Below are 12,342 nucleotides of genomic sequence, written 5' to 3' on the forward strand. Positions count from 1 at the left end.
TTCATCTTCTGGGACCCCTATGAGCCAGATGTTGTTCCTTTTTAATGAGTCAGATTTCTCTAATTCTTAAATCATGCTCTTTTGCTTAAGTGTTCCTCTTTTTTCTGTCATTATTCTCCAGAAGTTTGTGCTTTGTTATCACTGTTCTGCCTCATCCATCGTTGCTGCTGTGGCATCCATTCGAGGTTGCAGCTCAGTTATAGAATTTTTTATTTCATCCTGACTAGGTTTTACTTTTTTTATCTCCTCAGAGAGGGATTATAATCTATTTTTGACTCCAGCTAGTATTCTTATTATCATGATTCTAAATTCTGGTTCAGACCCCTTGCTTGTATCTGTGTTAAGTCCCTGGCTGTCGTTTCTACCCGCTCTTTCTTTTGGGGTGAATTCCTTCATTGCATCATTTTGAGGGAAGAAAAGGAATTAATAAGGTAAAACAATTAAAATTAAAACAATTAAAAAAACACACTGGCCCACAGGCACATGCACGTGCGCACATGCGTGCACGCGCGCACACACACACACACACACACAAATCAAATAAATGATGCTAGATCCTAGGTGCGTTTAGGTCTGGGTGTTGAAAGGAGCTTGACAGATGAGAGAAAAAAAGAAAAAATATATATATATATAAAAAGGAAAACGTTTGAAAAGTTGAAAAAATGAATACAGTGAAATAGAATAAAATGAAATGATGGAAGTAAAATAGAATTTGAAAATTTCACAAGAAAGTAAAAAATATATTAGAAAAAAATTTAAAATATTTTTAATAAAAATTGAAAATAAAAATTTTTTCTGTTTTCAAGAAAAAAGAAACGAAAAAAAAAATTGAATAGATGGTCCAGTGAACAGACTGAAATATGATTGAAATTACCTGGTTTTCCCCTGGAAGTCAAACTATGAAGGGCTTTACAGTACATAAACTAGGCAGGCAGAGAGACTTGTGTTCCTGAAGAGCAAGGTTGGCCCAGTAGGGCGGGGCTTAGTGTAATGACTTCGTTCTCCACTAGATGGCGCTGCTCAGCTCACTGGAGGGGATTGTTGTGGCGCTTGCAGGTGTGTATGCACATGCGCGGGAGCAGTGAAAATGGTATCAACCGATTACCCAGTCTCTAGTATCAGAACTCTGTTCTCCCCGAGCAGCAATCACATACCCGGCCTTTGTCTCCGCCTTTTTCCGCTCCTGCTTTTACACTGACTATTACCAAGCCATCAGGTTGCCAGGCGGCACTTCCTTCCTGAGTTTTATTTCCGTTGCGGCTGTGTTTCCCGACCCCTCACTTCTGAGGGACTGCAGCTCGGACCTGCTCTGATCCTCTGCAGGAGGGTCTCCCCGAGCAATGGCCGGGTGCTGGCCTCACCCAGAAACGTTCTGGGGACCTGCTGATGCCCAGAGACCAGGCTGGGCACCAGCTCACCCCAGGAAAAGTTCACACTGTTGTGTAGCATTGGTGTTTCAGGGATCATGGAAAATCACAACACGCATCTGGCCACAGTCTTTGCCTTTAATGACCTTGTTCCAGCACCAGCAAATGTGGTTGTTCTCCAGGGTCTGCTGGGACCGGGTGGCCACACAACCTCCACCAGATGTCCTCCCAGCAGGGGTACCACCTCTCCCCATGTGGCCTGAGGATAACTGGCCTTCACTCTGCTCCTGGGGATCCGCCCTTCCCACCAGAGCTGTGCCCGGTAACAAGCTGCAGAGTTTCAGACTCTGCCATCCCCTGTTTGTAGAGTCTTAATGGAATTTCTCCTTTCTTCCTTTTTAGTTCGGTCCCTGCAGCTGTTTTCACTTTTCTGCTTTCTGTCCGGCTCCTTTTTCAGGGAGGAGGAGTGCTTTTCCAACACTGTTTTCTTTCCAAAATTCCATATATGCATGAAATTATTTGAAAAACATTTTTTTAATGTTTATTTTTTAGAGTGAGCAAGAGAGAACACAAATGGAGGAGGGCAGATAGAAGGGGACAGAGGATTCAAAGAGGGCTCTGCAGTGACAGCAGATAGCCTGATGTGGAGCTCAAGCTCACAAATCGTGAGATTATGACCTGAACCGAAATCACAGGTTGGGATGCTCAATCAACTGAGCCACCCAGGTGCACCTGAGTGAAATAATTTTTCAACATAAGAGGCTTTATCCCCTTTCCCCCTCAAGTGAAATGTATATAATTATTTTGGATTTCTTGTCACATGTGTTAATATCTTCTGGGGAATGTTCCTTGCCTTTGAACTTTTCTTTTTTTCTTTTTTTTTTTTTAACTTTTTGAAGATTTTACTTTTGAGTAATCTCTATGCCAAATATGGGGCTTGAACCCACCACCTTGAGATCAAGATTCACACCTTGTACTGACTGAGCCAGCCAGGGACCCCTGAACTGTGCTTTTCTTCTGTGGAACCCTAATGTCCTCATATGCTCACAAATACCAGTCTTCTCTTCCATGGCTTTTAAAACCTTTTATTTGTAAAGGGTTTTAAAACCCTAAAGTCCTCAACATTTGTTCATTTTTTTGTAATAGTTTTCGTTTTTATTAAAACTTAGTTCTGTGGGTCATGAGGTAGGGCTCCAACCTTTTTTTTTTTTTTTTTTTTTTTTTTTTAAATCTTCCTTTATTAAAGCCTAACACATAAACATAAACTAAAAAAAAAAAAACAAAAAAAACACCACCACTCCAGAAGTTCACCTTATGCCCTGTTCTAGTCACTATACACCTCCAAACCCATTAATTAGGACTTCTAACAGCACATATTAGATTTCACTCTTTTTGTGATTTATACGGATGGAATCATACAATTTATATTTATTTGTTTCTGGTTTCCTTTGCTTGTGAGATTCATCCTCATTGTTGCATGTAACTGTAGAAGTTTCATTTGAATTGTGTACAGTATTCCTTGCATGGAATGTATTTATTCATTTTCTCCATCTAACTATTGCTGTGTGTATGAGGAGTTTCCAGGATTGGGCTATTACAAATAGTGCTGTTATGAACATCCTTGAACAGGTCTCTTGATGAGCTTATTTACCCATTTCTGTTGGTTATATACCTAAGAATAGGGTATGCCTATGTTCCGTTTTATCAGATACTATGCAACAGTTTTTCCAAGTGTTTGTGCCAATTTACATTCCCACTGACAGTAGATGAGAACTTCAGCTGCTCCATGTTTTTACCAAAACTTGGTGTTTTCCATCTTTTTTATTTTAGTCATTCTGGTGAGTGGTGTCAATTCAATTTGTATTTTGTTTTTGTTTTTTTTTTTTTATTTTTTTAATTTTTTTTTATTTTTTAATATATGAAATTTACTGTCAAATTGGTTTCCATACAACACCCAGTGCTCATCCCAAAAAGTGCCCTCCTCAATACCCATCACCCACCCTGCCCTCCCTCCCACCCCCCATCAACCCTCAGTTTGTTCTCAGTTTTTAACAGTCTCTAATGCTTTGGCTCTCTCCCACTCTAACCTCTTTTTTTTTTTTTTTTCCTTCCCCTCCCCCATGGGTTTCTGTTATGTTTCTCAGGATCCACATAAGAGTGAAACCATATGGTATCTGTCTTTCTCTGTATGGCTTATTTCACTTAGCATCACACTCTCCAGTTCCATCCATGTTGCTACAAAAGGCCATATTTCATTTTTTCTCATTGCCACGTAGTATTCCATTGTGTATATATATATATATATTTTTTTTTAAATAAGTACACCCATGGGGCGCTTGGGTGGCTCAGTCGGTTAAGTGGCCGACTTCGGCTCAGGTCATGATCTCGCGGTCTGTGAGTTCGAGCCCCACGTCGGGCTCTGTGCTGACAGCTCAGAGCCTGGAGCCTGTTTCAGATTCTGTGCCTCCCTCTCTCTGACCCTCCGCTGTTCATGCTCTGTCTCTCCCTGTCTCAAAAATAAATAAACGTTAAAAAAAAATTAAATAAGTACACCCAATTGTCTCTACACAAGTTACAGTAGAATCTTTTTCTGCTTCTGTGAAATCCCTCCTTTAACACAATACCCCCCCCCACACCTGGGTCTGTGTTGTCTTTCATAGTTAGGTATATTTCTGCTTTGTAATCTCTTTTTGGTATCTGGTGAGAGCAGTGTCATTTGTTTATGTTTTCCCAAAACTGGTCCCGGGTCTTGTTTTGAATTTCAGAATAATCTTGTCACACTCCATGAAAAATGTTCCTGGGACTTTAACAAGGACTGTATTACATTTATGAAATGACTTGGGAAGAAAGAACTTGCATTCTTGTGATCGTCTTCTCCTTCATGAACACATACCATCCCATTAATGAGGCTTTTGGTAATCAGGAGAGCTTGATCCTGGTCTCTTTAACCTCTTTTTTAAAGTTTCATTGCTACCCAATTCTTAAATTTTCTATCGTCTTTTTGGGTGTGTCTATCATCTGCCCACTTTGTTCTCATTTATAAATGGTATGTAAATTTCTTCTTAGGATTGTATTCTATGTTGTAGACTTTGTTTCTGATTCTTGGAGTTGTTATGTGTGTTATAGCCTCCAGTATAAGCCTGAAAAATAGTGATCCCATGAATCTGTGTACCTAACTTGTACAAAATTCTATTGGGGACCCATTTTAAAGCTGTTCAGCTCCATTGACTGGAGGGTTAATTCTTAGGTTGACCTCCCACTGCTCTATCTTTTGCAGCCTTATATTGTGTTATAATATGATGGTTTAGACTGCACTTGTTAATGTTTTTCTTGACTATTGCCTTAATCTTCCAGTAATGCCTTTTCCTCTGCTTTATGCACAAATAACAGCTTGGCTGGGTGTAAATTGTTAACTCAAGGCTTCTCTCAAACTCCTTCAGATTTTGTGTTACTCTTAACTTTTCTTGGAGAAAAGTCTGTGGCCTCTTGTGGTTAACCTTCATTTTATCTTTCTGGATGTTCTCAGAATTGTGCCTTCTAACCTAGAAACTTGGGGCTTTTCAGTTTGTTGGGAAAACCATCCATTCTAGGACCCATTCTTACTTCTTCTCTTCCTTGTTTGTTGCCTCCTTTGCTTTCTGGCCTTTGGCCTTTTGCTCTTTGTTGGATAAATGAACTAACACCAACTCTGATGGTGACCACCATGCTGTGGGTTCACTGAACCCCATCAGCTCCCCTCTGCTGTAATAAGGGACTCTCCAGGCATGGCTGTATTTAGACAAGAAAGATTTAAGGTCTTTCTCAGTGCCACGAACCTTTAAAAACTAAGACTGAGGACTGACCGTGGCATCTATTTGCACGTCTCTAACGGTTTGAGGGCTCTGTGACACATCTGCCATGTCACCATGGTCCTGCATTGAAGGAGTCCCCTCCTCGTTCAATGCCTCGTTTACACAAGGCAAACTAAGGATTGTGTGTAGCATCTGGAGATGTGATGACTCCAAGGAGAAGGCAGAGGCTAGGTTTCTTAACTCCTGGTTCTCAACTTGGCTGATCACTTAGGAAGGTTCCCAGATGTTTCAAAGTATCCTTGCCGGGGAATGTTCCTCCAGTGTGCTTACCGGAAGTGCACTGGTGTCCAGGGAAGGCAGGATCACCTGGTGGTCAGGAGCACAGGCTCTAGACCCCGAATGCCCACTGTGTACCTCGTGCCTCTATTTCTATGTGAGGTAATAGTACCTCCCGTGAGATGGTGAGGAGTAGATGAATCCATGTGCTGTGGACTGAATAGTCTTCTCAGTGACACAAATTCCTAACCCCCAATGTGACCATATTTGGAGACAGACCTTTAAGGAGGTACTTAGAGTTACATGAGGTCCTGAAAGTGTGGCTCCAATCACTACAACTGGTGTCCCTCTAAGAAGAGACTAGGACCACACCACACAAGGGAAGGGCTGTGTGAGCTCACAGTGCTTCTCTAGGAAGCAGCTCTCTGGCACCTTGATCCTGGACTTCCAGCCTCCAGGTCAATGAGAACCTGCCCACTGTATGCACCCAATACATTTGGGCCGCTTTTAGTTACTCTAGCTCTTGTTGTTATTTATTCCATCTTTGGGGCCAGAAATAAATAAATTGCATTTGGACCACTTACCCCCTTTTGCCAGTCCTTCTCTGTTGAGTATCTGAGTATATCCTGTTGGATAACCTCCCACATGGACTGTGAAGTTACTTGTGTGTGTTAGATAACTTGGGTCGTTGAAGATGCAGACCATGGTCATGGACTGTTTCCTGTTGGAAGGAGTCACAGTTGACCAGGAAATGTGAACTGTGTCCTTGAGAAACTGGGGGCCATGCATGCCCAGATCCCAGTCCACACTGTGAAACATGCATGAGATTTCAGAATCGGGGTTCTTGCGCATCTGTGGTTACAGACTGGTATTTCACGAGCTTGCCACAACCCACGTGTGTGCCCCAGAAGCAAACTGCTGAGTGTGGCTGCACCTTTACTCCTGAGGCACCACGATGCTTTGAAGTCTCTCTGTAGATCATGTACACTAGACACAGCAGCCACAGAAAGTTTTCTGGTGAGGCAGCAGTGGTGTGGGGTGTAGAAAAACATGAGCAACAGTCCCATATGTCTGTCCTTGAGGTCAAGGGCTCAGGCACCCAAGTGTGTGCTAGGTTACAGAACTAACCCCTCCTGGTCTACCCTGTTCCCCTTGGAGTAATGACGTTCCTTATTTCCTGCCTCTCTGGCTTCCCTTGATCTTCACCAAAAGGCCCAGAAGCGATCTTGTCCTTCTGGCTTGAGGGTGATGTTCATTTAAGGTACAACTTGTACTCTAATGATCAAATCTTAAGGTTAAGAGATTTGAACCCCAAGCACCATGTAGCCAGGGACTTTGGGGGGAGCTCCTTGGGTCTTTCCATTCCCACCTCCACTACAGCAGCCCCCTTGTCAACTTTAAATATTGTGGTGTGGACCCTGAAGTCAGCTGGACTCTTCTTTCCCTTAAGATCCAGACGAGATGGATTTTTTTGAACCCCTGTTCCACGTCTGGAAGTACCCTGCAAAGTCAAAAGAAAGCTAGAGTGGCCATACTCAGACTAGATTTTAAACTAAAGGTTGTAACAAGAGATGAAGAAGGGCATTGTATAATAATTATGGGGTCTATCCATCAAGAATACCTAACAGTCATAAATATTTGTGCACCAAATTTGGAGGCACCCAAATACGTAAAACAGTTACAAACATAAGCAATCTTACTGGTAAGAATACAGTAATTGCAGGGGACTTGAATACTTCACTTACAACAATGGACATATCATATAGACAGAAAATCAATAAAGAAACAGTGGCCCTGAATGATACATGGGACCAGATGGACTTGAAAGATAGTCACAACTTGTCATCCTAAAGCAGCAGAACACACATTCTTCTCAAGTGTACATGGAACATTCTCCAAGATAGATCACATACTAGGTCACAAAACAGCCCTCAATAAATATAAAAGAATTAATCATACCATGCACACTTTCAGATCATAACTCTATGAAACTTGAAATCAACCACAGGAAAAAGTCTGGAAAACCTCCAAAAGCATGGAGGTTAAAGAACATCCTACTAAAGAACGAATGGGTCAACCAGGCAATTAGAGAAGAAATTTAAAAAATATATGGAAACAAATGAAAATGAAAACATAGCAACCCAGACCCTTTGGGACGCAGCAGAGGCAGTCCTAAGAGGAAAATGCATTGCCATCCAGACCTATCTCAAGAAACAAGAAAAATCCAAAACACAAAATCAGACAGCACACCTAAAGGAACTAGAAGCAGAACACCAAAGAAACCCCAGCAGAAGAAGAGAAATGATAAAGATCAGAGCAGAAACAAACTATTTAGAATCTAGAAAAAAAGAACAGATCAATGAAAGTAAGAGTTGTTTTTTTTTTTTTTTTGAAAAAATTAACAAAATTGATAACCCCCTCGCCAGGTTTCTCAAAAAGCAAAGAGAGAGGATCCAAATAGATAAAGTCACAAATTAAAATGGATTTATCGGGGCACCTGGGTGGCTCAATCAGTTAAGTGTCTGACTTCAGCTCAGGTCATGATCTCACAGTCTGTGAGTTCGAGCCCCACATCAGGCTCTGTGCTGACAGCACGGAGCCTGGAGCCTGCTTCAGATTCTGTGTCTCCCTCTCTCTCTGCCCCTCCCCTGGTCACGCTCTGTCTCTCTCTGTCTCAAAAATAAAAATGAAAACATTTTTTAAAAAATTAAAAAAAAATAAAATGGATTTATCATGACCAATTCCTTGGTGATACAAGCATTTATCAGATAATACTCTGAAAAATTATATGCCAACAAACTGGATAACCTGGAAGAAATGAACAAATGCCTAGACACCCACACACTACCCGAACTCAAACAGGATGAAATAGAAAATTGGAACAGACCCATAACTAGTGAAGAAATGGAATGAGTTATCAAAAATCTCCCAATAGATGAGAGTCCTGGGCCAGATGCTTCCCTGGGGAATTCTATCAGACATTTAAAGCAGAGTTAATACCTATTCTTTACAACCTGTTCCAAAAATAGAAATGGAAGGAAAACTTCTGGACTCATTCTATAAGGCCAACATTCCTTTGATTCCCAAACCAGACAGAGACCCCACAAAAAAGGAGAATTATAGACCAATATTCCTGACGAACATGGATGCAAAAATTCTCAACAAGATACTAGCAAATCAAATTCTACAACATATAAAAAGAATTATTCACCATGATCAAGTGGAATTCATTCCTGGGCTGCAGGGCTGGTTCAATATTCACAAATCAGTCAATGTGATACGTCACATTAATAAAAGAAAGGAGAAGAACCATGTGATCCTGTCAATAGATGCAGAAAAAGCACTTGACAAAATACAACATACTTTCTTGATAAAAGCCCTCAAGAAAGTCGGGATAGAAGGAACGTACTTAAACATCATAAAAGCCATACATGAAAAGCCCACAACTAATATAATCCTCAATGGGGAAGAACTGAGAGTTTTCCCCCTGAGATGGGAACAAGACAGGGATGTCCACTCTCACCGCTGTTGTTTAACATAGTTTTGGAAGTCCTAGCATCGGCAGTCAGACAACAAAAGGAATTAAATGTATCAAAATGGGCAAAGAAGAAGTCAAACCTTCAGTTTTCATGGACGACATGATACTCCACATGGAAAACCTGAAAGACTCCACTAAAAGGCTGCTAACACTGATACATGAATTCAGCGAGGTCACAGGGTAAAAAATGTACAGAAATCGGTTGCATTTTTATACACCAATAATGAAGCAACAGAAAGAGAAATAAGCTGATCCCATTCAAAATTTCACCAAGAACCATAAAATACCTAGGAATAAACCTATCAAAGATAGACCTATATGCTGAAAACTATAGAAACCTTATGAAGGAAACTGAAGAAGACACAAAGAAAAAGAAAAACAGGGGCGCCTGGGTGGCTCAGTTGGTTAAGCATCTGACTTCGGTTCAGGCCATGATCTAATGGTCCATGAGTTCAAGCCCCACATCAGACTCTGTGCTTACAGCTCAGAGCCTGGAGCTTGCTTTGGATTCTGTGTCTCCCTCTCTCTTAGTCCCTCCTCCACCCATGCTCTGTCTCTCTCTCTCTCTCTCTCTCAAAAAGAAATATTAAAAAATTGAAAAACATTCCAAGTTTATGGATTGAAAGAATATTGTTGATATGTCAATACTACCCAAAGCAATCTACACAGCCAATGCAATCCCAATCAAAATTCCATTGGCATTCTTCTCAAAGCTAGAAAAAACAGTCCTAAAATTTATATGGAACCATATAAAGACCCCGAATAGCCAAAGTAATATTGAAGAAAAAAAACAAAGCGGGAGGCATCACAATCCCAGACTTTAGCCTCTACTACAAAGCTGTAATCATCAAGACAGTAAGGTATTGGCCAAAAACAGACACACAGACCAATGGAATAGAATTGGACACACAGACCAATGGAAGAGAATCCAGAATTGGACCCACAAATGTATGGCCACCTCATCTTTGACAAAGCAGGAAAGAGCATCCAATGGAAAAAAAGACAGTCTGTTTAGCAAATGGGGGGGGGGGGGAGACCTGGACATCAACATGCAGAAGAATGAAACTAGACCACTTTCTTACACCAAACACAAAAATAAACTCAAAATGTATGAAAGACCTAAATGTGAGACAGGAAACCATCAAAACCCTGGAGGAGAAATCAGGCAACAACCTCTTTGACCTCAGCCACAGCAATTTCTTGCTCAACATGTCTCCAAAGGCAAGGGAATTAAAAGCAAAAATGAACTATTGGGACCTCATGAAGATAAAAAGCTTCTGCACTACAAAGGAAACAATCAACAAAACTAAAAGGCAACCGATGGAATGGAAAAAGGTATTTGCAAATTACATATCGGATAAAGGGCTAGTATCCACAATCTGTAAAGAACTTAAACTCAACACCCGAAAAAAAAATAATCCTGTGAAGAAATGGGCAGAAAACATGAATAGACAGTCCTCTAAAGAAGACATCCACATGGCCAACAGACACATGAAAAGATGCTCAATGTCACTCATCATCAGGGAACTACAAATCAAAACCACACTGAGATACCTCCTCACACTGGTCAGAGTGGCTAAAATGAACAACTCAGGAGACTATAGATGCTGGCGAGAATGTGGAGAAATGGAAACCCTCTTGCACTGTTGGTGGGAATGCAAACTGGTACAGCCGCTCTGGAAGACAGTGTGGAGGTTCCTCAAAAAATTAAAAATAGATCTACCCTATGACCCAGCAATAGCACTGCTAGGAATTTACCCAAGGGATACAGGAGTGCTGATGCCTAGGGGCACGTGCACCCCAATGTTTATAGCAGCGCTTTCAACAATAGCCAAATTCTGGAAAGAGCTTAAATTTCCATCAACTGATGAATAGATACAGAAGATGTGGTTTATATGTACAAAGGAATACTACTTGGCAATGAGAAAACATGAAACTATGCCACTTGCAGCAACGTGGATGGAACTGGAAGGTATTATGGTGACTGAAATAAGTCAGTCAAAGAAAGACAGATAACCTATGTTTTCACTCATATGTGGATCTTGAGAAATTTAACAGAAGACCATGGGGGAAGAGAAGGGGAACAAAAAGAGTTACAAACAGAGAGAGAGGGAGGCAAACCATAAGAGACTCTTAAATACAGAGAACAAACTGAGGGTAGAAGGAGGGGTGGGGGAGAGGGAAAATGGATGATGGGCATTGAGGGCACTTGTTGGGATGAGCGCTGGGTGTTATATGTAAAGCAATCTGACAATAAATTGTATTTAAAAACAGAAAATGTACCCTACAAAACTTCCCTATATCTTCAGAGTTTTCCTCTGGGCTCATGATGACCTCTTCTGATTCTTGAGCCTCTATCCCAGTCTTACTGGGCTGACTTGTTCAGCAGGACTTGTTCAGCCTGGGCTACCTCGTGTCTCATGCCAAGAACCTCAAACAAATGAACTTCTGTGGTGTTGGAGATATACAAGCCCTTTCCTCCCAACTGTGGCTGGAAATAGCATCCATCATCTAAAGTGAAGGCTCCCCCTCCTGAATCCTTGTGTCCTGGGGCCAGCCTCCCCTTCTCCACCTCCCTGTATGGACCGTCTTCTCTAGGCAGCCGATCCCTTGTTGCACTGCCGTACCCCTCCTCGGTCAAGGTCCCCCACCCAAGTGCCCTGCCCACAGCCTCCCAGTGTGGACCGGCCATGGCAGGTGGCCCCGCTTGGTGAGCAGGCCCAAGGCGGCTTTCCAGGTGGGGACCACAAACTGATAGCTAAGGGCATTGCCACGGACACCAGGGTCCCTTAAGCTCCATCCTCAAGACTGTTCTTCCAACTAAACTGGGGTCACCAAGCCTGTGTCCTCGTCCTTGTCCTGCCCCTTCCCCCAAAGCGCCAGAGCAGATGGTGGTCATTTCCTCCCTCGCCTGCACTCCTCCTAACACACCTCTTGCCTCACTGGTGCCTCACCCCGCAGATGGTAAATGACAACCCCTGTGCCCTGGCACATGTGCCTCTGGGGACAGGGACATGCACCAGCTTTAAGGAGTACAGAACAGCTTTTGGAGACTCCCAGTAGGACCCGGCGAAGCCCCTGCGATAAAAGGGATGTGCCAAGAACCTCCAACAAGACCCCACCTGCCTCTTTCATCGCCCCGCCCACCCACAGCCCTTGTGAGCAGCCACCACGACTGTCCCCTTGGTCCATCCGTGAGTCTTGTCCTCTGCTGGCACCTGTCCTGGCCTGTCCCCTTCTGCGTGGGTGCTGTGGCAGCCTCCTCCGTGGTCTGCTTGCCACCAGCATATGGGCTTGGTGACCCCGGTGCCACCAGCACTTCCATCGCTCCATCTGGGGTCTTGTGTTCCCACAGCACCCAGCACCAGGG

This window comes from Panthera onca, chromosome E3, assembly GCF_046562875.1.
Source record: "Panthera onca isolate mPanOnc1 chromosome E3, mPanOnc1 haplotype 2, whole genome shotgun sequence".
NCBI classification, from domain to species: domain Eukaryota; kingdom Metazoa; phylum Chordata; class Mammalia; order Carnivora; family Felidae; genus Panthera; species Panthera onca.